Source organism: Neoarius graeffei, chromosome 15 (genome assembly GCF_027579695.1).
Source record: "Neoarius graeffei isolate fNeoGra1 chromosome 15, fNeoGra1.pri, whole genome shotgun sequence".
Classification (NCBI taxonomy): Eukaryota; Metazoa; Chordata; class Actinopteri; order Siluriformes; family Ariidae; genus Neoarius; species Neoarius graeffei.
This window is the reverse complement of record NC_083583.1, coordinates 15,442,508-15,466,953: the sequence shown is the minus strand read 5'-3', so window position 1 is coordinate 15,466,953 and position 24,446 is coordinate 15,442,508. Positions and strand designations below refer to the sequence as shown.

The window sequence follows — 24,446 nt, the reverse complement described above, 5'->3', positions numbered from 1 at the left end:
CAACAGCTCATTCACAGACACTTGAACACCAGACAATTTACATAATCCAAGACCAGCAATCTCGATTTTAAAGAAATGTTATTTGGCAAAGAAAGGTGTATAAATCATTGATATGCTGAAGCTTTCAATCAAAAGATTTTATGTAACATTTATGGAATGAGTCTCCAATGCCAGCACTTTGTAACAGTCAGTAGGTTTTCCTCCATTGGAAAAGTCTTTGGAACAGAGGACATTTGCAATACCCTTTTTTTTTTTTTTTAAACAACCTGACAAGCTCTTATTACTTTAAAAGAAGGGGGAGGAGAAAAAGGAAAAAGAGGATGGTGAGGAAACACCTGTTTATAATGTTAACAATAACAGGAACACGTCAACATTCCAGAAAATTAAATGCAATTATAAATGGTTCAACAGCACAAGGAGAGTCACCCTGTAGTTAACAAAAGGTGAATACTTGGAAAGTTGCTGTGGTATAAGAGAGGAAAAAAACAAAAAAACCACTTAAGGATGTGATGTTCTAGCCACAGTCACTGGATATGAGCAATCACGCACTCTGACGACTACTACTAGGATATCAGCTCATATACAGTGAGGAGAGAAAAACAAAAAATGGTGGAACGTGTTGCTGAACCAATAGAGGACAAAATAAAAACTACTCAAAAACAAAACCCCAAAAATCATCAGGTACTTAAAAGAAACAGAAATGGCTAAAAGAATATTAGGTCACCCCCCAGTACCTCCTGTTCCATACTCCAGCCCAGTCGGTGGTGGTAATGCATCTTTAAGTTGGCCAACCGCCCCCCCCAAAAAAAGCCCTCAAGAACCCCCCCCCCCCCCCCAAAAAAAAAAAAAAAAATTAATAATTATATATATATATATATATATATATATATATATATATATATATATATATATATATATATATATCTGATGGTAAGAACACATCTTATTTTTCAAGAATTATCACATTTTTCAAAAATTGCTCCAGTCATTTCCCCGGTTTGTTCACACTCCAAGCAGAAATGATTTTGTTGGACATTTTGTATAAAAGTTTTTATTTATCAAATTTGCAAAAAATAACGCACAGTTTCTCAAAATCCAGTTAACGTGGATATAATAAAACCATTATTCCACACAATCTCGTCATACGTGGCTGAAAAGTAGACTGCCTTTCAGATTTTTCAAGCATAGGTCATGAAAAGAATCTTCCCTGACACCCAATTATTTTTTAGTGGACCAAAAGCTACCAAATTTGAATTACAGACGTCCAATTTTATTAGGTTGAACAGAACAATTAGTGAATTTTGGACCACATGGCCCTAAATTCTCCACCATTTTTTCCTGCTTCACCATGACTCAATTCAAGATACAACGTCAGGCATCACATGGTGGGCTTTCCCCATTTGCACAAGGCATTGTGGGATACAAATTTGAAACAGGAGAGGAAGACGGAGGATGTTCATGTGTGAAAGACAGACTACAGTAACAAAAGTGAGAAGAAAAGACGTTGTTATATATGAAGGAAAGGAAACGCAGGACCAAACTAATAAATAAATAATCGGCAGTCAGCGAGCACCTCAGTGTGATCAGCTGTTCATTTAGCGACAGAATGATGGAAGCGTCAGTGCATGGTCAAAGGTAAACCTGCGCACGCGCACACTGACTTCCTCGGTCTGCTCGACTGCGCGAAGCAAGCGATTTCATGCACATTATTTGCTCGGGAATCCCCTCAAATTAAATAACTTCCCAGCTACAGAATGGCCTGAGATTTTCTAAGATATTACAGAAATCATACATCAATGACCAAATTCCAGAAGGAGCTAAATTTCACTGATTTTATGAAATCGAAAAGCCGTCCAGCTTTAAAGCCAACCCGGTGTGATGCACCTCATCTGCTATTAGCTCATGTATGAATTGATTTTGTGGAATAACTTAACATATGCATCATGTTTTATTCCTTACATATTATACTTTGCCTAATTGAGGACATGTTTCATGCTATGAAGTCATTAGTGGGGAAAGCAGCAGCATTGACAATGATACAAAAATCGATACCAGGAAATAACACCAAAAGAACACGAACCAATCAGAGGCCATTAATGTCTGATACCATGCTGCATCCCGGGTCTCTCCCCTCCTGCCAGGACGTGTCTTGCTGCCACAGGACACACCAATGAACCCTTAAAAATGCAAAGAGGTGCACACAGCCCAGCCCTGTTTTTATTAGGTCAGTGACTGTATGGTGATGCGACTCTATCCAGACTGTACTCTGAGCATTAGCGCTGAACTCTCAGAGGAATTGGACAGCTCCGAGCTGAGCAGATGGTCTGCATTCTGCTTAAAAGCACAAGATTTTGATGATTATACGCACAAGGAGTGGAACAGTTATTAAAAAAATAAATAAATAAATAAAAAATTACGAAATGTAGAACCCAGAAAGTCATAGAAACAAAGTGAAGGATTACATGATGAAACCAGCAGCCACTTCCAGCAGCTTCAAGTCATGTGACCAATGGTGTGGGTTAAAAATCATGATTCTGTTGTAGTTGTCTTGATCTGTATCGCATACGGCCATTCTTTCAACATCAAAGAATGAGGACCCCCCCCCAAAAAAAACCCCACACAAGTCAGGCTGTGTAGCAAACAGTCCATGAATTCTCATGACCAAAATATTTACCAGAGATTCTCCAGGTCACTGATTTGGCTCGTGCTTTAGCAAAACACCTTCAGGCAGGTACAAACTAACAATTTCCTGAAAGATCCTCAGAATGCAAATCCTGATTAGATTTTTTTTTTTCCACCTGCTCACCAAGGTAAGTACGATACAACATGAAATAACTTAAAACACAATTACTGTATGTTTTAACCCTTAAAGTTTGGCCCATTTTAAAATCAGCACACGTCTTCTGGACGTGCACGTTTATCTGCAGCGTTACATTACAGGAGTTACTGTTATCTGGCAGTCGGACAAAAACCCCATTAGCAGTGCATCCTTTAAGGAGAGAGGAGTGGGTGAATGATGTCATGGTGCCAGTGGTGTCTCTTGAGATGCTGATAAAACACTGACCAACCGCGCTGGACCAAGAGTCAACCTCCCAACAGCCTCCCTCTGGACTGCTGATACTGACTCATTTACTCCACAGTGAGAGAGGGGCATTCAAACACCACTGCTACGTCTCATCGGTGGCAGCTGGGGTGTAAAACTGACTCAATCTCAGAAACAGGGTCATTGTTGAGATATCTGACTGCCTTTCACTCCCAGTGTACTCTTCAGAAGCACCAATTAGACATCACTCTGTTGGAAAACTGGAGCTCATTCTTTATCGTGTAACCGAATACTAGTCAGAAGTGGACCCAGTAGTGCTGGTGAGGTCAACATGATGCAAAATGGCTGGCATGTGTGAGATGTTTCGTCTTCAAGGAGGTGCCAAGTTGGAACACCATTTCTCATTCAACTCGTTTCATTGTACAACCCCGATTCCAAAAAAGTTGGGAAAAAGTACAAATTGTAAATAAAAACGGAACGCAATAATTTACAAATCTCAAAAACTGATTGTATTCACAATAGAACATAGACAACATATCAAATGTCGAAAGTGAGACATTTTGAAATTTCATGCCAAATATTGGCTCATTTGAAATGTCATGACAGCAACAAATCTCAAAAAAGTTGGGACGGGGCAATAAGAGGCTGGAAAAGTTAAAGGTACAAAAAAGGAACAGCTGGAGGACCAAATTGCAACTCATTAGGTCAATTGGCAATAGGTCATTAACATGACTGGGTATAAAGAGCATCTTGGAGTGGCAGCAGCTCTCAGAAGTAAAGATGGGAAGAGGATCACCAATCCCCCTAATTCTGCACCAACAAATAGTGGAGCAATATCAGAAAGGAGTTCGACAGTGTAAAATTGCAGAGTTTGAACATATCATCTACAGTGCATATCATCAAAAGATTCAGAGAATCTGGAAGAATCTCTGTGCATAAGGGTCAAGACCGGAAAACCATACTGGGTGCCCGTGATCTTCGGGCCCTTAGACGGCACTGCATCACATACAGGCATGCTTCTGTATTGGAAATCACAAAATGGGCTCAGGAATATTTCCAGAGAACATTATCTATGAACACAATTCACTGTGCCATCTGCCGTTGCCAGCTAAAACTCTATAGTTCAAAGAAGAAGCCGTATCTAAACATGATCCAGAAGCGCAGACGTCTTCTCTGGGCCAAGGCTCATTTAAAATGGACTGTTCTGTGGTCAGACGAATCAAAATGTGAAGTTCTTTATGGAAATCAGGGACGCTGTGTCATTCAGACTAAAGAAGAGAAGGACGACCCAAGTTATTATCAGCACTCAGTTCAGAAGCCTGCATCTCTGATGGTATGGGGTTGCATTAGTGCATGTGGCATGGGCAGCTTACACATCTGGAAAGACACCATCAATGCTGAAAGGTATATCCAGGTTCTAGAGCAACATATGCTCCCATCCAGACAACGTCTCTTTCAGGGAAGACCTTGCATTTTCCAACATGACAATGCCAAACCACATACTGCATCAATTACAGCATCATGGCTGCGTAGAAGAAGGGTCCGGGTACTGAACTGGCCAGCCTGCAGTCCAGATCTTTCACCCATAGAAAAAATTTGGCGCATCATAAAACGGAAGATACGACAAAAAAGACCTAAGACAGTCGAGCAACTAGAATCCTACATTAGACAAGAATGGGTTAACATTCCTATCCCTAAACTTGAGCAACTTGTCTCCTCAGTCCCCAGACGTTTACAGACTGTTGTAAAGAGAAAAGGGGACGTCTCACAGTGGTAAACATGGCCTTGCCCCAGCTTTTTTGAGATGTGTTGTAATGAAATTTTAAAAAATCACCTAATTTCTCTCTTTAAATGATACATTTTCTCAGTTTAAACATTTGATATGTCGTCATCTATGTTCTATTCTGAATAAAATGTGGAATTTTGAAACTTCCACATCATTGCATTCCATTTTTATTTACAATTTGTACTTTGTCCCAACTTTTTTGGAATTGGGGTTGTAGAATAGCTTGAAATGTAATTATGAATCACACCAACGGCCTACCCAAAATCACCCAACTACAGTCCAAAATACTGTAGCCAAAGGATCCTGGATAATTATGACCAACCACTACGTGAGTCAAGCCTGGTGTTGGAGAGAAGGTCTTTAAACCATTATTAAAAAGAAGGGGGGAAACCCACCCCAATTCAAGTTTTTGTATTTGTTTAAAAAAAAAAAAAAAAAATTTTCATGCATCACCACTATTTAAAAATAAAAAATAAAAATCCCCAACACGCTGCAGAGGCACCAAACATTGCCAAAAAAATATATATATATATATTGATACAAAAACCCAAGCGTTCATCAGTGGATTAGACAGTTTGGTTTCTAGTGGCTCACAAAATTGAGGCCTGAGAATTAAACAGTTTCATTTTTTGCATCCTTTCCCCTTCAGTGAACGCTTTTTTGCATGCCAGGGTTTTTTTTGTGTGTTTGGTCAAAGTGAAAATGGAGAAAAGCACAGTTATTTTCAGGTGTATTGGTGTACCAAAGGGTGAAAAATCGTAAATGCTGTGGCTAAACTGTACATGATGACACCAAGTTTTTACAGGATGTTTAAAAAAAAACTGAGATCATTTCACAGTCTAATAACTTGGCCAATTCTCGTTCAATTGACCTCAAATTAACAGCATGTGTGGAAACGGGTCAATTTTATGTTTTTATCTTTTTAGGTAGGGGCGGCACGGTGGTGTAGTGGTTAGTGCTGTCGCCTCACAGCAAGAAGGTCCTGGGTTTGAGCCCCGGGGCCGGCGAGGGCCTTTGTGTGTGGAGTTTGCATGTTCTCCCCGTGTCCGCGTGGGTTTCCTCCGGGTGCTCCGGTTTCCCCCACACAGTCCAAAGACATGCAGGTTAGGTTAACTGGTGACTCTAAATTGACCGTAGGTGTGAATGTGAGTGTGAATGGTTGTCTGTGTCTATGTGTCAGCCCTGTGATGACCTGGCGACTTGTCCAGGGTGTACCCCGCCTTTCGCCCGTAGTCAGCTGGGATAGGCTCCAGCTTGCCTGCGACCCTGTAGAAGGATAAAGCAGCTAGAGATAATGAGATGAGATCTTTTTAGGTATAGAAATGCCATTCACTGGAAAAGGCATTTTGTGTGTTACAGTACACTCGAACAAGACTGTGCAGCGTGCATTTATGAGAGAATTCTCTAAAAATGCACCAACGGCAATGCAGATTTGGACACGGCACAAAAAGTCCAAAGAGGAAGGCTGTGTGTGTGCAGGGCAAAAGGATCTGGACGACCACCAGCATCAGAAGAGACGGTCGAGCGAGCGGGTTCGCAAATGTTGAAAGTTTGTAAAATCGTTGACTGAATCCACATACCTTTGAATCTCTCATTCAAATTTTGAGGAATAAATCTTATATTGCTCAACATTGAGCCTGTTCAGTTTCATTTGCCTAGACTACGTAGTTTCTGGGATATTTACAGCTCAAATAGTATAAAATATTTTTGACACACTGTACATTGGTTGGGAATGGTGTGAGGAACATGAACTCAGGGTGCTGCCTCTAAATTCCCCAGATCTCAATCTGATCAAGCATCTATGGGATGTGCTGGAGTCACAAATCTGATCTATGGAGGCTCCACTTCACACATTACAGGACTTAAAGGACTTGCTGGCAACGGTGGTCATGTGTTGGCTCAGTGGTATATGCAGACTGAAATTTTGGTACATCCTTTAATCTCTCTCACTTTTTTTTTAAAGTGTCAAAAATTCAAAAGATTCGGTGCAGGCAAAACTACACAACCAGCTCTCAAGGCCACAACACCCAGCAGGGTAAAAATCTAAAACGTTTGAGAGATGCAGGAGTGAGTTCAGGGTCTGGGAGAGCAGCAGCAGTGCTGAGGCCCAGCCTGGTCCCGAGATAAAGCAGGCCCACAGAAGCAGATAACTGCACAAATAATGAGCTCCGTGGTAGCTGGGCCTCTGACTGATTTCAGAGTTGCAGGGGTACAAGAGTGCTGGGAGAACATACCAGCTCAGGCTCCAACATGCCCCCATAGTGAAGGGTCGTTTCATTACAGCACAGACCAGACCTAACAGTCAGTCACTCACACAGACAACAACTTCTTGGAGTGAATCTGGTCAGGAAAAGAATCACAATATGTATTTTGGTCTGTAGCACTAGTTGCTGGTCTGAAGATTAAATGGTCCTGACACACCAAGTTGACCGCTGATTGCAGTACAATGGTGGACGCTCTGCTTGGCCCCTACTTATGCTTCCAACCAAAACAGGCTTGTGACACTTTCAGTGGATTGGAAAGAACTTTGGCTGCATCCAGAGGGTTTAGGAGCATTGTTGGGTAAAGATGAGTGGGTGAATGAGCTGTGGAAACTGCTCAGAGACCCTCTTTAAAACGCATTAATTAGAGCCGATGTACCAGTTCAGCGACATTACCCACTAACTGTTCCTTTTTAACCAAATCATTTTATTGGATGAACAAAGAAATTAAATACATACATTTCTGCTGTCAAAATAGTTCAACAAATTAGTACCACTTGCTGCACAGGGTGTAAATTCCAACCTCTGACTCGAAAACCCCAAAGACGGCACCCCCTCAAATCAGAATTCCTATTCAAGAACGCATGGCGGTCTCCTCAAACCTGATTTCGCCAGTGACATCAAATCAAAATGGCTGCTCACAGCAAGAACAGTAAACAAACGCAACACTTCTTGAAATGAGCTATACCGTTTATACAAGTATTTGCTTTGGATCAATCAACAGACACATTAGCTTTTTAAAATCTATAAAACACTGACTTTATATAGTTTGCCATTTTGAATAAGAAAACCTAAAACCGCTCATCGTTAACTAGCTAGATTGCTGGCAACAAAAGATGAAAAAGACTTCCATAATTTTCTTCCCTCACGTCAAAGCTTGAACCAACATCCCACTTCTGAGCCAAGTCAAATGCAGCATTAGCTTTCAATTCAGCACAATAAGTGCGTCCTGTGACAGTGTTCAGATTTTTTTAAGATTAACTTCTAACCAAACTACATTTTTTAAATTCCAGTTCAAGTTTAAATCAGAATCACATTGCATTTCCTTGTTAAGATCCTCCTACCAATCTAAAAGACAATGAACATGCAAGACACTGATATGTTGCAGAAGCATTCCTGAGAAAAATGTCAGGCGTGCTCTGACTGGCTGTCTGATCACGCAAATCCATGAAACAAATGAAAAATCAGCCAAGGCTATAGATATTTGTTTAATCATCTTCATTTACTCAAGATTTCCCATTCACTTTCGATGGCTAAATTTTTGCACCAAATTAGCCGAGCCAGTAAAACGGCTAGCAAACAGACAGACTTGTGAACTTGCTTGGCTGGGTATTCGTATACTCCTTAAAAGTATCACTAAAGCACCGATTCCGGTAGGTGGCGAATCTTTTTGAAATGCAGTCCTAAAGTATAAAGACTCGACATTTCAGGAGATGTTTTTGGCGATACAAAACATTCTAGTTTTCTTTATAGCTGAGATCCTGGTATGGACAGGTATTTCCTCACACACACACACACACACACACAATATTCAAGAGGAATTTTTCCACTGAAGGAACGCAATCATTAAAAGGACTCGGTTCTTCTGCGTCAGCGTGAAAAGGCGATTAATATGACAACTATCTGCTCAACAGACTGCAGCTCAGGCCAGATGTCATCTGTACAAGTGGTGATTTTATCAGCACAAATCCTGCAAAAACGCAAACATTCTCTGTCCACTGTGCAAGTCTACACAAAGCTTGTTTACGCTTTAGGACAACGGCAAAAGGACGGAAACCATATCGGATCACTTGAGCCTGGATATCTGTACGTGATAGACCCAAAGTTGATTTCAAGAGAATGAAATTGACAAAGTGTGAATGAACACAATCAAGAAATTTATTCATTAGTTTTATACTGTTATTTACCCTCTTTTTTTTCCCCTTGTTTAATTCTGTAAATGTTTAAAGCATTACACGCAGAGCCATGGCCTCACTTTTGTTTATAAATGCCTTGAGACCTCAAGAATGGCACAGGAATAATTTTAAGTGCCAACAATAAATCTAATAGTCATTTTTACGATTAAAGCAACTTGTATAGGTCGCGGTCTGAGTGAATGACCTTGACGTGCGTAACATCACAACAGGAAGTCTATCGGTCTCATCGCCATTTCCGCTATACTAAAAACACAGAGCTGACTGCAACTCCGACCCTCCATTTTGAGCTAATTTATCGCCATGCCACATAGATGTGTTGCTGACCGGTGCAGCAACGTGACAGAAGGTGGATTTATGTTGTATTCATGGCCCAAAAATGCTCAAACTGCAAAGATTTGGACGCATTTTGCGAGAAATTCATGAACACGTTGGACGGCTATGAAATGGTCTCTCCTCTGCACATTTTACTGAAGACTCGTACAAAACCTCTGATCTGTTGAGGAGTGTTGGCTATAAGCCCGTATTGAAAGAGGGTGCAGTACCAACAATTTTAAAAAAATGCTTTTCTTTTTCTTTAAAAGTGAGTTCAGTTGCACCAGTCCTCCTGGAGCATGAGCCAAGGGTTGTTGCAAAAACCCGGGACGGGACATATCGCTCAGGCAGTGACCTCCCCATGGTTGTTGCTAAAACCAGTGACATCCCAGGTTTTAGTAATTGCCTGAGCCCAGCAGTAATGGCGGAATACACAGTATGGAGACAATGAGTGGAGCAGCCATCTTATTTCTAAACTGGATATTGCTGCCATCTCACCCCTTACGTGGAAGAAGTGAATGAATGGAGAACTGAACGAACAACTGAAAGTCAGATTGTTTCAAAACAAATCGGCCACAAGATCGGCCTTCAAAAGGCGAGAACACAGACGGGTAAGCGCCGACTCTCATTTGGATATAAAACACGTCGTTTACCTGCATTTAGATTAATACATGTAACTTGTATTGTGTGTTTAAGTTACCGGTACAAGATTATCTAATTTGCTTCAGAACGTGATTGTCTCAGTTCATCTGATTATTTAATGAGCCTTTTACGTTTTATCAGTGAAAATGCATGCATGTACATGTATGTTGCATAAGTTATAAATACCCATCTTGTTTTAATGAGAGTCAACCCACAATCAATGAAGTCAAATCAGTCTTAGTTGAGCAAGTCGGTAACGGGATTTCTTACTTTCACCATAAATTTTTATTTATATGGACATTGGTCTATAGCTATAAAAGCCCTCGGCCTTAAAACTGTTCCCGCTGTGATGTCATGCACTCGGGGCTGGCTGGCTCAGCGGGGCAACTCGAATGCCAACTTTGCGGTCGATTTTAACTCTCAAAAATATATATTTTTTAATTCTCATTTATGCAGCATACAAGAGTCAAGGATGGAGATACTATCCACTCAGAAATGTATTTAAAAATAAAGGCTCTGCACATCTCCTTTAATATTTTTCATGACACTGCACTGTTGGCACTTTTCAGGTGAAAAATGATAAAATTAGGAGATCAGAATTTCACTGCTGCTTTGCTTGATCTGATAAGCAACTTTCAAAGTATTGCATTTCACCTTATGCAATAAACAAAAAAAATGGGGAACCAACCACCAACTCAAAAAAAAAAGTTTGAACTGAGCAATTACAGCATTATGGACGTGACACTTGAACTCAAAATGGCAACAAATGACCCAGTGCATGTTTTATTGTCTCCCAGTATTTAAACAGGTGTTGCATATTTTAAGGCTGTACCATACTGGAGAAGTGATAGAACAAGAACAATTCCCATAGTACATCTAGGGCATGCCAGAAAATGCCAATAAAAGATGCGTTATGGATGTGACAGAAAAAGTATCACTTTTCTTGGGTGACTGTACATTTTTATCAAACTCTGAAATTGTAAACCTAATGTCGAAATGGAGATATCCATTTGATAGAGGGGTCCAAGGTGAATATTAAAAAAATCTTTGTTTAAAATATTTTGTATTTCATGCAGAGTTTCAGAAGGAAAAGTCAGCGTTATGGATGTGACGAAATTCCGTTACGGATGTGACGCGTCTGAAATAGACATGGCGTATGTTTAGAAAATCAGCAATTTAACCACCATAACCCTTTGAAAAACTCTAAATATCAGCTAAAACTATCAAAGTTCTTAAATAATATTTAGGATGGCTATTGTTTTGCTGTTTTGTGGATTTTTGCATACATTTCTGTGGCTTGTGGCAATAATATAGAATTGTACATGATCAAAGTTGATTTTAGCTTGGGTTTTACATTATAAGAAAGAAAGACTGACAGTGACATTAGGTTGGTTACAAATTGGTTCAACTTATTCACATCTGTAAAATACAGGCCTAGGTGAGATCTCTGGGAGTGGTTTTGATGTATTACATGTTGCTTTATTTTTGCATGGTGAGGTTGACATTTACATGGAATTGCCCAACTCTGACTTGTATGCACCATTAGCATTATAGCTACAATTCATTTTTTTAATAAGTGTATCATTTATTTTCATTACATCAAGTCTGTTTAACCAGAAACGGGCGTCGACTTTGCCACACATGTTGAAAGAATGTCGCCTAGTAGGTCACGCAGAAAGCTCGGAGGCTCATTCGTGGCAACTTTATGAGTATAAATAAAAGTTGTGCGACATGGTAATTAGTCTTTGAAGCCATCTCCTCTCAGGGCTCATTCGTGACACGATATTAAACTGTGCTTGTTGTGTAGGTATTTATCCACCACTGACAGGATCGCTGCTAACTTGCATACAGTTGTTAAAAAGCAGCAGGCTTGTTTTCAATCTAAACTGAGCTGAGCAAGGCATCAAAACATTCAGAGAAACTGGAAAAGCTCAGAGATGTCAGTCACGTTGAGGGCAGGGGAGAAGTGGACTGTAACAACTGATCATACAGGGTGTGAGCAATTTTGTGTGAACTTGAAATACAGATTCACTCATCAGAAAAGTGCAATAAATCTCACATATTACAAGGAGGAAAAAGGGAGCACAAAATCACAGGCAACAATCAGGGCTCGACATTAACTTTTTAATCCACTCGTCCAATCAGACAAGCAGCAAGATTTTTCACTCGTCCTGACCCTAACTTTTATTCTTATGTATTTACTAGTTCAGTGAAAGGAAAGTGGTTAAAAGTTTATCAAAAAGCAGGTACAGTGATGCTCATTATGCTTTAATGATTTATAATTTTTCAATACAACTCAAACTTTAACTGGAACAACAAACAAACTACCCAATGCCCCATTATGGTGTGTGTTTTGTTATAGTTCTAACCCATTACCTGACCTGCAGTTTTAAGAGTTAGACTCATCCAAATCTGAAGCTTCTGGAGGAAATAAAGTTAAATCCTGATTAATCCAGTAAAACTTGAAGTATGAATTAAAGAAATGAAACCGGAAGAAAACAAGTTGGACATGATGAGGGTGACGATCACGTTGTGAAGGAAAAGCCATAAGCAAGTTCAGCACAGTTGTAAAATTCCCACAAAATATTTATGATGGTTAATGTGAACCATACAAGAGAAAAATACAACGAATGTCCGAATGAAAAAGATTCTCATTCTCATCTCATTATCTCTAGCCGCTTTATCCTGTTCTACAGGGTCGCAGGCAAGCTGGAGCCTATCCCAGCTGACTACGGGCAAAAGGCGGGGTACACCCTGGACAAGTCGCCGGGTCATCACAGGGCTGACACATAGACACCCATTCACACTCACACCTACAGTCAATTTAGAGTCACCAGTTAACCTAACCTGCACGTCTTTGGACTGTGGGGGAAACCGGAGCACCCGGAGGAAACCCATGCGGACACGGGGAGAACATGCAAACTCCACACAGAAAGGCCCTCGCCAGCCGCAGGGCTCGAACCCGGACCTTCTTGCTGTGAGGCAACAGCGCTAACCACTACACCACCGTGCCGCCCCTGAAAAAGATTCCCCACAGATATTTATTTTATTGAGGTATTTGCCATTTCTCCAATTCCGATATATTAAAAGTCTAATCATCTATAATTAAATATTACAATGTGGTTATTTACACACACACACACACACACACACACACACACACACACACACACACACACACACACACACACAAAAAAAAAAAAACCCTCAGCTTCCCTAGAATTTCATAAACAATAACCCCGCTGGATCACTGAACTAGTCTTATTGGAACCTTGATGCAGCTCTTGAATAACTACTATTAGGGGGGGGAAGAGACTTAAACATTCAACTCATCCTGTCAGACAGACGTGTATTTGACTTGTACCAGACTAAACATTTGGTTGTCCTGGACAGTCGGACTACCGTTCATTTCAAGCCCTGATAGGGAGCTCACTATAACAGGACAAAGCACTAACACTGGAGACTCCTTCCATAACTGTCATCATATTAACAATTACATGTCTTGTTAAAGGAGATACGCAGAACCATAGCCTCACTTTTGTTTATAAATGCCTTGAGACCTCAAGAATAGCATAGATTAGATAAAACTTTATTGATCCCTTTGGGTGGGTTCCCTCAGGGAAATTAAGATTCCAGCAGCATCATTACAGAAACAGAGAAAACTTCTAGATAAGTTAAAATAAATTAAGTATTTACATATACAAATATATAAAAAAAAATAAGATATGGGGAAGAGAGGAAGGGGGGGGGGGGGGGGGGCGGCGGCAGTAGGAGAGATATTGCACATTGTCCGGTATTGCTTATTGTTAGGCTAGGCAACTGCTCCTTCCCGTCCTCTGTCCTCCTGTTACCCCTCCTCCCCCCCAGAGAGGAGTTGTATAGTCTGATGGCATGAGGGACAAAGGAGTTTGAGTCTGTTCGTCCTGCACTTAGGAAGGAGCATTCTGTCACTGAACAGGCTCCTCTGCATAGGAATAGTTTTAAGCGTTAACAATAAACCTAATACAGTAATTTGCACAATTAAAAGTGATTTATAAAAAGGTAGCGGTCTGAGTGAATGACCTTGGCGTCTGTAACGTCACAGCAGGAAGTTGATTGGTCTCGTCGCCATTTCCGCTATACTACACATACCTGCAAACTCGTCAGAGAAAAAAAGGTGAGTGTCCGGGGGGGGCGCGGATAATGGTGACGCCGACACCGACACTGAACTCAAGTAAGTGTTAAGAAATAAGAAAACAATAAAAGAACCAAAACACAAATTATATTATACTGAAAAACATTTATTTTTTCCTTCTCTAGCCTGGACAAGGGCTTCACAAACACACACACGCAAACACCATGGAGGGAAACTGAAAAACACTATTTTTCAGTATGTTTTGCATGAATAATGAAAATGAATGAATACTGATGCACGAGTTTTAAAGATCATAGGATGAATCGCAGCTCCCTGTGCGTCTGTTTTGCAACAACGAGACTGTTGCGCAACATTTTATGTAATCTTGCAATGTTTTACTATCAGTGCGCGATTTATCAGCTTCAATTTGCCACGCTTTGTCACTAGTATATAAACTCTGTATAGTCAGCTGCTTCAGACCACCACTGACCATGGATGCTGCTGCACCAATACCTCCTCGCCGTCTATTGGGATTGCTGAATGTCCGAGTACAACTCCAAGAACTCCAGCGAAGACGTTTGGGCGTGCTGGCATTAGTTATCCGTCGTCGACTCTAACCTGACTCGTACGTGCACTCGTACCATGGATTCGTTAATTGCACGAGCGCCGCGCGTTCAATCGTCCAATTACCAGATGATTCGCGCCACCCTATCGCACTCTCTTACAACACCTGCTTTCATTGTACAACAGTCGCAAGATATATCGCAAGATTTCATGCTTTTGCATTGCACAACGGTCGCTTTAGACGTGCAGGTTTTGCACGACTACTTTTTCATATGCGATTATTTCGGCAACAGTTAACGATCAATATGAAAATGTATCAGTCGCACGAATGTTTGGTCGCTTCTGATCGTGATCCAATTGTGAAACATGCTTTAGCGAACAAATATCTGTTATTTTAGCTCCAAAAAGGCTGACTTACCTTCAATTACCATCAGAGTTTCCACATTAGGTTCAGGGGTCTCTTAACAAACGCGAACATAGATGGCAGTGTGTTTCAAGATCCTGAGGCAAAGGCTGAGATTCTGACTGGTCCAGAAAAAAAATGTCAATTATAAGAATTGTCCAATAATGGCCTATAACATGGCAGCAAGCCCACCCCCCCTCTCTTGACAGGCGCGAGCTCAGTTGAGATTACGATCGGCCCAGATGCCGCCCCCCCCAAAAAAAAACTCTCCGGTTCTACACGATTCACGTGAATGACCCAATTGACAATGAAAAAGGTGACTGTCGCCAAAAAGCGACAAGTTTGCAGGTATGACTACAACACAGAGCTGACTGCAACGTCGATCCTCCATTTTGAGCCAATTTATCGCCATGCCATGTAGATGTGTTGCTGGCTGGTGCAGCAACACAGCAGAAGGTGGATTTACATTGCATTCGTGGCCCAAGAATGTTCAAACTGCAAAGATTTGGACGTGTTTTGCGACAAGTTCGTGGGCACATTGGGCGCCTATGAAGTGGTCTCTCCTCTGCTATGCACATTTTACTGAAGACTCATACGAAACCTCTGATCTGTTGAGGAGCGTTGGCTAGAAGCCTGTATTGAAAGAGGGTGCAGCATCAACAAACTACAAGTGTATTTTTTTTCCTTTTTTAAAATAAAAAAATTAATTCAGTTACACCAGTTCTCCTGGAGTGTGTGAGCCGAGGGTTGTTGGTAAAACCCGGGATGGAACGGGACATGACATTATCGCTCGGGCATTGACCTCCCCACGGTTGTTGCTAAAACCAGTGACATTCTGTCCCAGGTTTTAGTAATTGCCTGAGCTGAGCAGTAATAGTGGAGTACTCAGTATGGAGAAAATGGAGAATGAGTGGAGCAACCATCTTATTTCTAAACTGGATATCGCAGCCATCTTGCCCTTACATGGAAAAAGCGAACGAATGGAGAACTGAACGAACAACTGAAAGTCAGATTGCTTCAAAAACAAAATCAGCCACAAGATCGGCCTTCAAGAAGTGAGAACACAGACGGGTAAGCTCCGACTCTCATTTGGATACAAAACACGTTATTTACCTGCATTTAGATTAATACATGCAATTTGTATTCCGTGTTTAAATTACTGGTACAAGATGATTTAATTTGCTTCAGAACGCGATTGTCTCAGTTCATCCGATCATTTAATGAGCCTTTTACGTTTTATCAGTGAAAATGCATGCATGTACATGCAAGTTATAACACCTATCCTGTTTTAATGAGTCAACCCACAATCAATGAAGTCAAATCAGTCTTAGTTGAGCAAGTCAGTAACAGCATTTCTTACTTTCACCATAAATTTTTTACAAGACTTTGGTCTATAGCTGTCAAAGGCCTCGGCCTTAAAACCGGTTACCGTCACGCACTCAGGGCTGGCTGGCTCAGCGGGGCAGCTCGAATGCCAACTTTGCAATTGATTTTAACTCTCAAAAAAATTAATTCTTTTAATTCCCCATTTATGCAGCATACAAGAGTCAAGGACAAAGATACTATCCACTCAAATTTATTTAAAAATAAAGGTTGTGTATCTCCTTTAAATAACATTTTTACAGCCGTTATTAGGTTTCGAGTATGTGGAGCGCCTGCCATACAAGTCGTTACTACAGAAACAAATCATGTCACAGCCCTGTTAGCACAGCTGTTATAGAAAACCAAGCAACACCTTCTGACCAATCAGAACAGCAATACTTTCCCAAAATGTGGAGAAGAGGGAGAGAGACACCCCCACACACACTTTAAATAATATTCAGGGTTTTTTTTACATTGACAGTACATTCAAAAGTTTGCACACCCCTACTCATTCGTAGGTTTTTCTGTATTTTGACCATTTTCTACATTGTAGAATATTGAACACATCAAAACTATGAACCGAGATATGGAACCTATATGAAATTATAATGGTAAATAATTTTTTAAAAAATGTTTGATATTTTAGACTCTTCAAAGTATCCAGTGTTTACCTTGACGCTTTGCACACTTTTGGCATCATCTTAACCAGCTTCATGAGAAAGTCACCTGGAACGCCTCATCAAAAGTTAGTGGACGAGTTTCTTGCCTTCTTAATGCATTTGAGATCAAACAGTAAATAATCAAAATACAAATAGCACAGCCCTATCCCACAACTGTAGTAATCCATATTATGTCAAGAACCGCTCAACTAAATAAAGAGAAGCAACATCCATCATTACTTTGACATGGAGTGTCTCAATTAATAAAAATAAAGAAAACCCATTGAATTAGGTGGTGTCAATTTGAGACAGGTACTGCATTTCTGAAAATTCCATTTACGATTTCTTGAAAACAAATTCACAAGTCACACTTACAAGAGCAGTTTCTCTAGATTCATAGACTGCATAGTATTTTGCCAAGTCTTACTCTTCCGATATGCTTGTCTACATTTTACTCACTCGGGGAAGTTCAGAATCTCTCCGATCACACCAGTACCAATGCGTGGAGCTCTGATTAATGCTGAGATCAGACTACACAAATTCCGCCTGATTGACACGATTTTGTTGTAACAGACAAATTTCTAGTGTCAGGGTCGAATATGAATATCAACAAACAGGTCTTGTAGGGCGACAATCAAAGAACAGTGATGCGCTGTCTGGGTCACGCCACAACATGCCGAGGAAAAGCCTCACGTCAGGAGTTTTGCATTTTCTCACCTAGCTTGACAACTCCTATGAGGTGTTCCTTCTGTAGCCATGATTAACAGTTTTTTGACCTTCCTTCCAACGACACACAAGAACGATGACTGGTCAGGGTCAAACTTGCAATGATTGCCAGTCTGCTGACCAAGACAGGTCAAGAATTTATGGCACAATGATTACCCAGTTGGACATTGTGAAAGACAAGTTTCATGTAGCCTGATCCCAGCATAAGCAGACACACAGAACGCCTGGAAAACAGAACATCTGCCCAGCAGGCCATGAAACCAAATGAATCCAATAATCTGACCAACGTGGTGTGTGCACGCTTTTGATTACAGACAGGATAGCATTTCGGAAAGCCTTGAGGGTGAGGGATTGTTAATTAAGAACTTATTTCTGTACTGAAAATTGGAAGAAAAAAAAAAATCTAATTTCCGTGAGACGTGGAATCCAATTCCACGTTACACATTCTTCTGTTTCATCTCTGCAAACTTAATCTTTGACCTAAAATGCAAAAGCACCAAAGTAAAGCAAACAGAGGGAAGCACAAATATTACAGCTCACCTCACAATAACTGCCGAGTCGCTTGCAGTTCATATCATAGAAATGACTCACCATCTACATGACCGTGTTCGACCTGAAAAGGAAACTCTGCAGAGTCCAATTAACACCATCATAACACACCATCACATTTGTTAACTAGCAACATCAAGCTAGCTCCTCGACATTAAACTAACCCTTTTGTGCCGACTAGTTGACGTTAAATATTATGAGGTCTTACAGCGAGCAACTTGTATATTTAAAAAATAAATAAATAAATAAATAAATAAATAAATAATCCTAGATGTCACATCACCCAAACCACAAGCCTAACGTCAATCTTAACCTGGTGCGCTTCTGACCTGTAGGACCCACAGGATGACGCACACAAGACACACTTCCACCACAGGAACCCTATCAGGAACTCAACTAAAGTTGCCTTTCCATCAAAAGAACCAAACCGATTTTTGTCAGAAACGTCATTCAACCCCTATACGTTTCAGCTCCAAAGTCGGCAGGGAGGAGGAGGAACCCAAACACACCCACCATGGATGCCTCTGCGTTCATCTTTTGTTTGCAGCAAGTTACTCAGCTCATTGTGACAAGTCATGCATATAAGAACCTCCATCAAATTCTATGCATCTTCTGGCCAAGCACCATCTCCAACCAAGAACTACTCGCTCAGTGCAATCAGGATAGCATGGTGGTCATCATGCCAAGGTGATGGACATGGATCAGACGTTCTTCCAAGAGAGCAAGATAACGTCACACATGCTGCTCGACACTGGACACCAGAAGGACTGTGCAAGACAGGGCAACCCAAGAACACCCGGCAACGCATGGTAGAACTAGAAATGATGATCCTGAACCACAATACAGAAACTTGCCCAGGAACAGACACAAGTGGTCATCCTTTGTTGCTGCCCTACATGCCAGCAGGCATAATGGGCAGCAAGTATGTTTGTACGATGACCGATCTAAAGCAAATTCTAGCTAACATGCAGCAGAACTCATTTAAAAGTACTTTGTTTACCGTTCATGCCGTACTTGCCGAACTAAAAGTTAACGAAAGGGACAGGAAATCTGAAGTGAGGGGGTGATTTCTTGGATGGAGCTTGGAGTTTTAGTCAAATGCTATAGTCTTGGAAACCCCCCCCTATTTTTTTTCTTTAATATAAATTCCAGCTCCAGGTACAAGTACTCCTCTACAAAGCAGGAACTCTTAAATCAAGCCAACACAAACATTCTTCACAGAACGACCAACTTTTACACATTTTAACAGAAAACTCTTTTTATTCAAAGAGCTTGGAGTAGACAGACAATGTTAAAATCAGTCTGACCCGAAAAGCGCACTCCAGACATTCACTTCGCAAATTATTTCTGTGAGAGTTCACTTCACCCCAGACTACTATGGCCTCGTGTTCCTGAGCTCCATTATGAAGGGGAGATCATGATTCATCAACTAGGGATACATTAATACCATTTTTTCCAACTGAGTACATGTTTCTCAACACCACCAGTACTGATCCTGAAACAAGCAACCTACTAAGTATTAATCCGAGCATCATGGAACATTTCCCTAGTTTAAATATGGTGGCCACGAGAAATACACCTGCATATTCAGGTTCACGCACTCACTCTTTATAACAATTTTAGCTACATGAGCTACCTTGGATTGCGTAAACGTTTCATGGTCGTAATTCCTCATCAATACCGGATGATTAAGTACAACACGGCAAGTAAGACCTGTTTGTTTCACTTGCATGGCATTGTGTGTTCAGTTTCTTACCGAGCCTTTTTTTAAAGGCAAGCAAAAGTCCTTGTTTGTAGCTTTAAGGTGTTTTACCAGGTTACTTGTATCAAAATGTATGAAGATGCTGTACTTCCTCCTCCACTTTCTTTTGCTTTGACTGCAATCATTAATCATGAAATCTGTCCATATCGCGGTCATTTCATTAGTGTCATGACGTACACTAGTCTTGAGTCATCCAGTAGCACGTGGTGCTGCATGTTCGCATCAGACCACTTAAGCGAATGAATAATTGAGTATTGTTCTGATACATCTTTATGGATGCATCAGGAAGCAGACGTAGGTAGAGCTTGGAATTTCAAGGGGGGAGGCTAAAGAATTTTCAAGAGGAGAGAGAGAGAGAGAGAGAGAGAGAGCGCACAAGAGATGACTTCCTGAAATCAAAAGGAAAGGAAAGGAGAGAATTCAGGATCTGTCTTGGGTCAGTCAGCAGCCTGTCGAGGACTTGGTGGTCAGCACGTGCACACCCACGTAACGACACCACTCACCAGAGCTACCCTGCTGATTTGCAAATCGGCTCAGATTCAAATGGACCAGATTTGGCTCATGAAAAGTCCTTTGTGGGATTTTCTCCCACCCCCAAGTCCCGGAGTTCACCCAACTCTCCTGATCAGCCTGGTGCTCCAGGACCAATACAGAATAAAATTTTAATTTAAAGTAATCCTCAATAAACAGTGGTCGAAATACTTTTTTCCAGTGTTCTGCAATATTGCAGAATGTCAAAATTTTGTTCTGCAATTTGGAAATATTTTCTGCAAATACACAAGCCTCCATACTACACCCTTCTCAACCTAATAATGCCTATATTTACATCATATCTAGCTTTACAACTCATAGCATTACTGTAATTCTTTATTCTCTCACTATTTTTAATTTCAGTCTTCACAGATCCTTCTCTGCAGCAGTTATCATTCCATGATACCCCCACAGGTCTTTCATCCCCCTCGCCCTGACACTATGGGCTACTACAACTTGAAGTATACCAACTAATTCATAAATGTACTAGTTATCACACCCACACATTATCCTTCCACACAACATACTAATAAAGGTATCACCACAATAAAAAAAATAGAACTGTTCAAGAAACAAAAACATTCATTTTCATGTTACATGTCATGTTACATTTTGTCAAGATTAAGTTTCTAGCTTGAACAATAGACTGTTACCCAAAATGTACTTCATTCACAGCGTTTGCATCTGCAACCTGTAGTTTTAAATTGAAAGCAAGGTTTCAATTCTACACTCTGTTACATCTTACAATGATGCAAAGAATTGATGCCATTATGGAATAAAACCCAACTGGCAAATGGAAAGATTTTGGGTTCATTGTGTTTGCCTGGCTTCTGAAGCGCAAGGTCATGAACTGACCTGAGAACTACTGCAGGGGCTTCACTGCTCTAAACTAACAGAGAACTGGGTACAAACTAATCATGGCAGAACTGAGAGCTGCAGAACTGAACCTATGAGCTTTGTCTTAGAGGGCAGCTGTTTTACTTTGTGCTAGTCTGCACCACAGGCAAGACAGCACTAGTTTAAAAAAAAAAAAAAAAGTACACAAAACATGTATTAGTGTAGCTTGGTATGAGAAAACAAAATATTCAAAAGTATCTATGAATAAAGGTAAAATACTATTGCTGTCTTCAAAAGGGATATAATATCAGTATAATTTTGCATGATTCTACAATACAATACTATATAAAACCTATACAATTTACATATATATATATATATATATATATATATATATATATATATATATATATATATATATATATATATATATATATATATACACACACATATATATATATATATATATATATATATGCGCGCAAGATAAGAACTAGTCAGCAGCGACCGTCTTCATTTTTTGTCACCCTCGCGGACACACGATCTGTTGTTGTTGGAGTCACGCTGGCTGCCAGTTTTGCCGAGACACGACAAAATCGTCCTTGTTTTCTTGGCGTTTTTGTCAGACTCTTGCCCCGAAGAAACAATCCTCTTCTTGGGAGCCATGTTTGTTGTGCCGCATTGAATTCTGGGAGATGCATGGCGGAAACTGCCGAACACTGCCAAGGTAGTTGTCGGGTCCTCCCGGCGGGTATTAAAAGTGACGAAATCTTACATCAGAAAATGGCAACTGCCCTTATTTGGTTGTCGTCGCCTTTCGTCGGTATTACGTAAATATTGCTCAACTTTGACCTGGAAAACGCCGTCAGGTTCGCGCGGCACAGGTTTCAGTTTATTTACAGCACCGCTAGTTTGCTAAATTGAGAACCATTGTATCCCGAGCCTGATTTTTTCATTCTGCAAAATTGCAGGTTGTTTAATTTTTCTTCTGCAATCTTGAAAATCATTCTGCAAAACGCAGACTGATATTTCGAACACTGATAAATAAAACCGCCCAACCCACACACACTGCTTGGTAATATGCCGCCGTAATATCAATATCAGAATAAATTACATCAATACACCAAGATATCATGGGAAATACTAAATCCTAAAAAAAATAAAAATCCTTGTGAGACCTAATTGCTATTTTTTTTTTAAATACCAGTATCCAGATTCTTTCCATGTTCTCTTTTTTTTTGTATTTAACACAGCATGATGCATAAAATTGTCAACACATCAAATATTAAAAAGCAACTGAATTGTCCATGGTTAAATTTTAGGCACACTATTTTTTATTTTTTTTACGTTGTTTATTAAGCAAGTAAAGACCGAGAACAACAAATCATCTCGAGAGGAGATCTACAGACATTTAGGCTAATTTACATTCATGCTCTCATGTGATTTGAATGTGACCTACAGCTTCTATTTTCCTAAAACATACAAAGGAGGCTCAAATTGACTTGTCCAAGTGTGGACACTCGGCATTTAAGCCTAGGTCACAACCGGCCGTACGTGCTCCTACGGCCGGTCGACCGTAGACTGGCCGCAGAGGTTCTTTGTCATGTCAAACAAACTCTACGGGCGCTTATGTTTTTTCAGGTTGCAAGACAAAACTTACAGCCAACATGCATCTTTCTCCACGAAAAAAAAAACAACAACAACAACGCAGCGATCTGGGAAACGTCAAATTGCACGGCCAAAAAAAAAAAAAAAAAAAAAAAAAAAAATATACATCTGGTTGTGACCTAGGCTTAAACAAAAAAAAAAAAAAAAAAAACCTCCAGTCAGCAAGCCTAAACATCAAGCTACAGATTGTGTACTGTAGAAATGCCTTCAAGCATCATGTGATATTTTATCGTCCACCCCTTCTCTATATGCAAAACTTATAATTTTTTCCTCATCTCTGTAACTAATAACATCCAAATCCACAGTGGGGGGGCAAAAACAACGTGTTGCTTGTCCTGATAATGATTTAATCTGATACACCAGGTTCGATCACACAAATTCACACTACATCCTGGTTTACTGACACCTCAAAATGCTGAAAGACCTTTTGCACAATTTTGTGATCACACTCCTTGCTTTATTTTCTAAAAAAAATAGATCTTTCAATCCACATAAGATTAGAGCTACAAACCTGCCTGCTTCATTTGTATCACATTTTATGATGAGTGTACATTAGCATTTCAAACGATTGAGTGTAGACAGAGACATTTGAGAACGTGCCCTTCTCAATCCCATCACACAGCGTTCAGACAGCGGGCTGCTTTCAGAAGCTCAGCTACATTAAAGAACGCAATCTTAATGATTTACAAATGGACAACAAGGATATTATACACGGCGGTTAAACATGGACTTTACGCATGGAAGTAATTGTCTGAGCAGAGATGAAACAAAACTGATTAATCAAACACACCCTTAAATACGTAATGAACAGAAATAAGAAAAAAAGGCCTATGAATCTCTACACCTTTTATTAAAAATTAAATTATAAATTAACAGCCAGATAGTTACCGCCACCTAAGCTAGCTTTTCCCTGTCACAGGTAAACAAGTGTGATATTGATTCAAAGTCAAAATGTCTCGACTTTATTTAAAAAAAAAAAATCATTCAGCCTGCTCCCATTTTCACCCATGTACACAAAGCTCCGCCACCCAACTCGTATAGTGGTTCAACTCAAGTTACCATTAGCAATGACGTGACATCACTTTCAAGAGCGCTTGCACCTTCAACTGCTTGAAAACTGAGTAATGGGGCCACGTCCATAACATGATCGACAAGAGGCCAATCCAAATACAAATGTACATTCTGGACCAGAAGGCAGGTTTCCAAACTGGGTTTTTTCCAGGTTCATAATACACTTATTCTGAGAAAATGGCTTAACTTTAATCATTTTTACCCAATTTATCATCATTTTCATTCGAGTAAGAAGAAGAA

General features: G+C 40.3%; 1 protein-coding gene across 9 annotated transcripts in view; it reads right to left on the bottom strand.

Moving 5' to 3' along the window:
- myo9aa (myosin IXAa) overlaps window positions 1–24,446 on the bottom strand; it is a 235,602-nt gene that overhangs the window by 196,425 nt on the left and 14,731 nt on the right. The window contains exon 1 of one of the 9 annotated variants that reach the window (XM_060940905.1): window positions 17,522–17,538. The exons of the other annotated variants lie outside the window; for them this stretch is intronic. The gene's annotated coding sequence lies outside the window, so the exon portion shown is untranslated. Of the gene's footprint in view, window positions 1–17,521; window positions 17,539–24,446 lie in introns of those variants that run through there. 9 annotated transcript variants of the gene reach the window in all.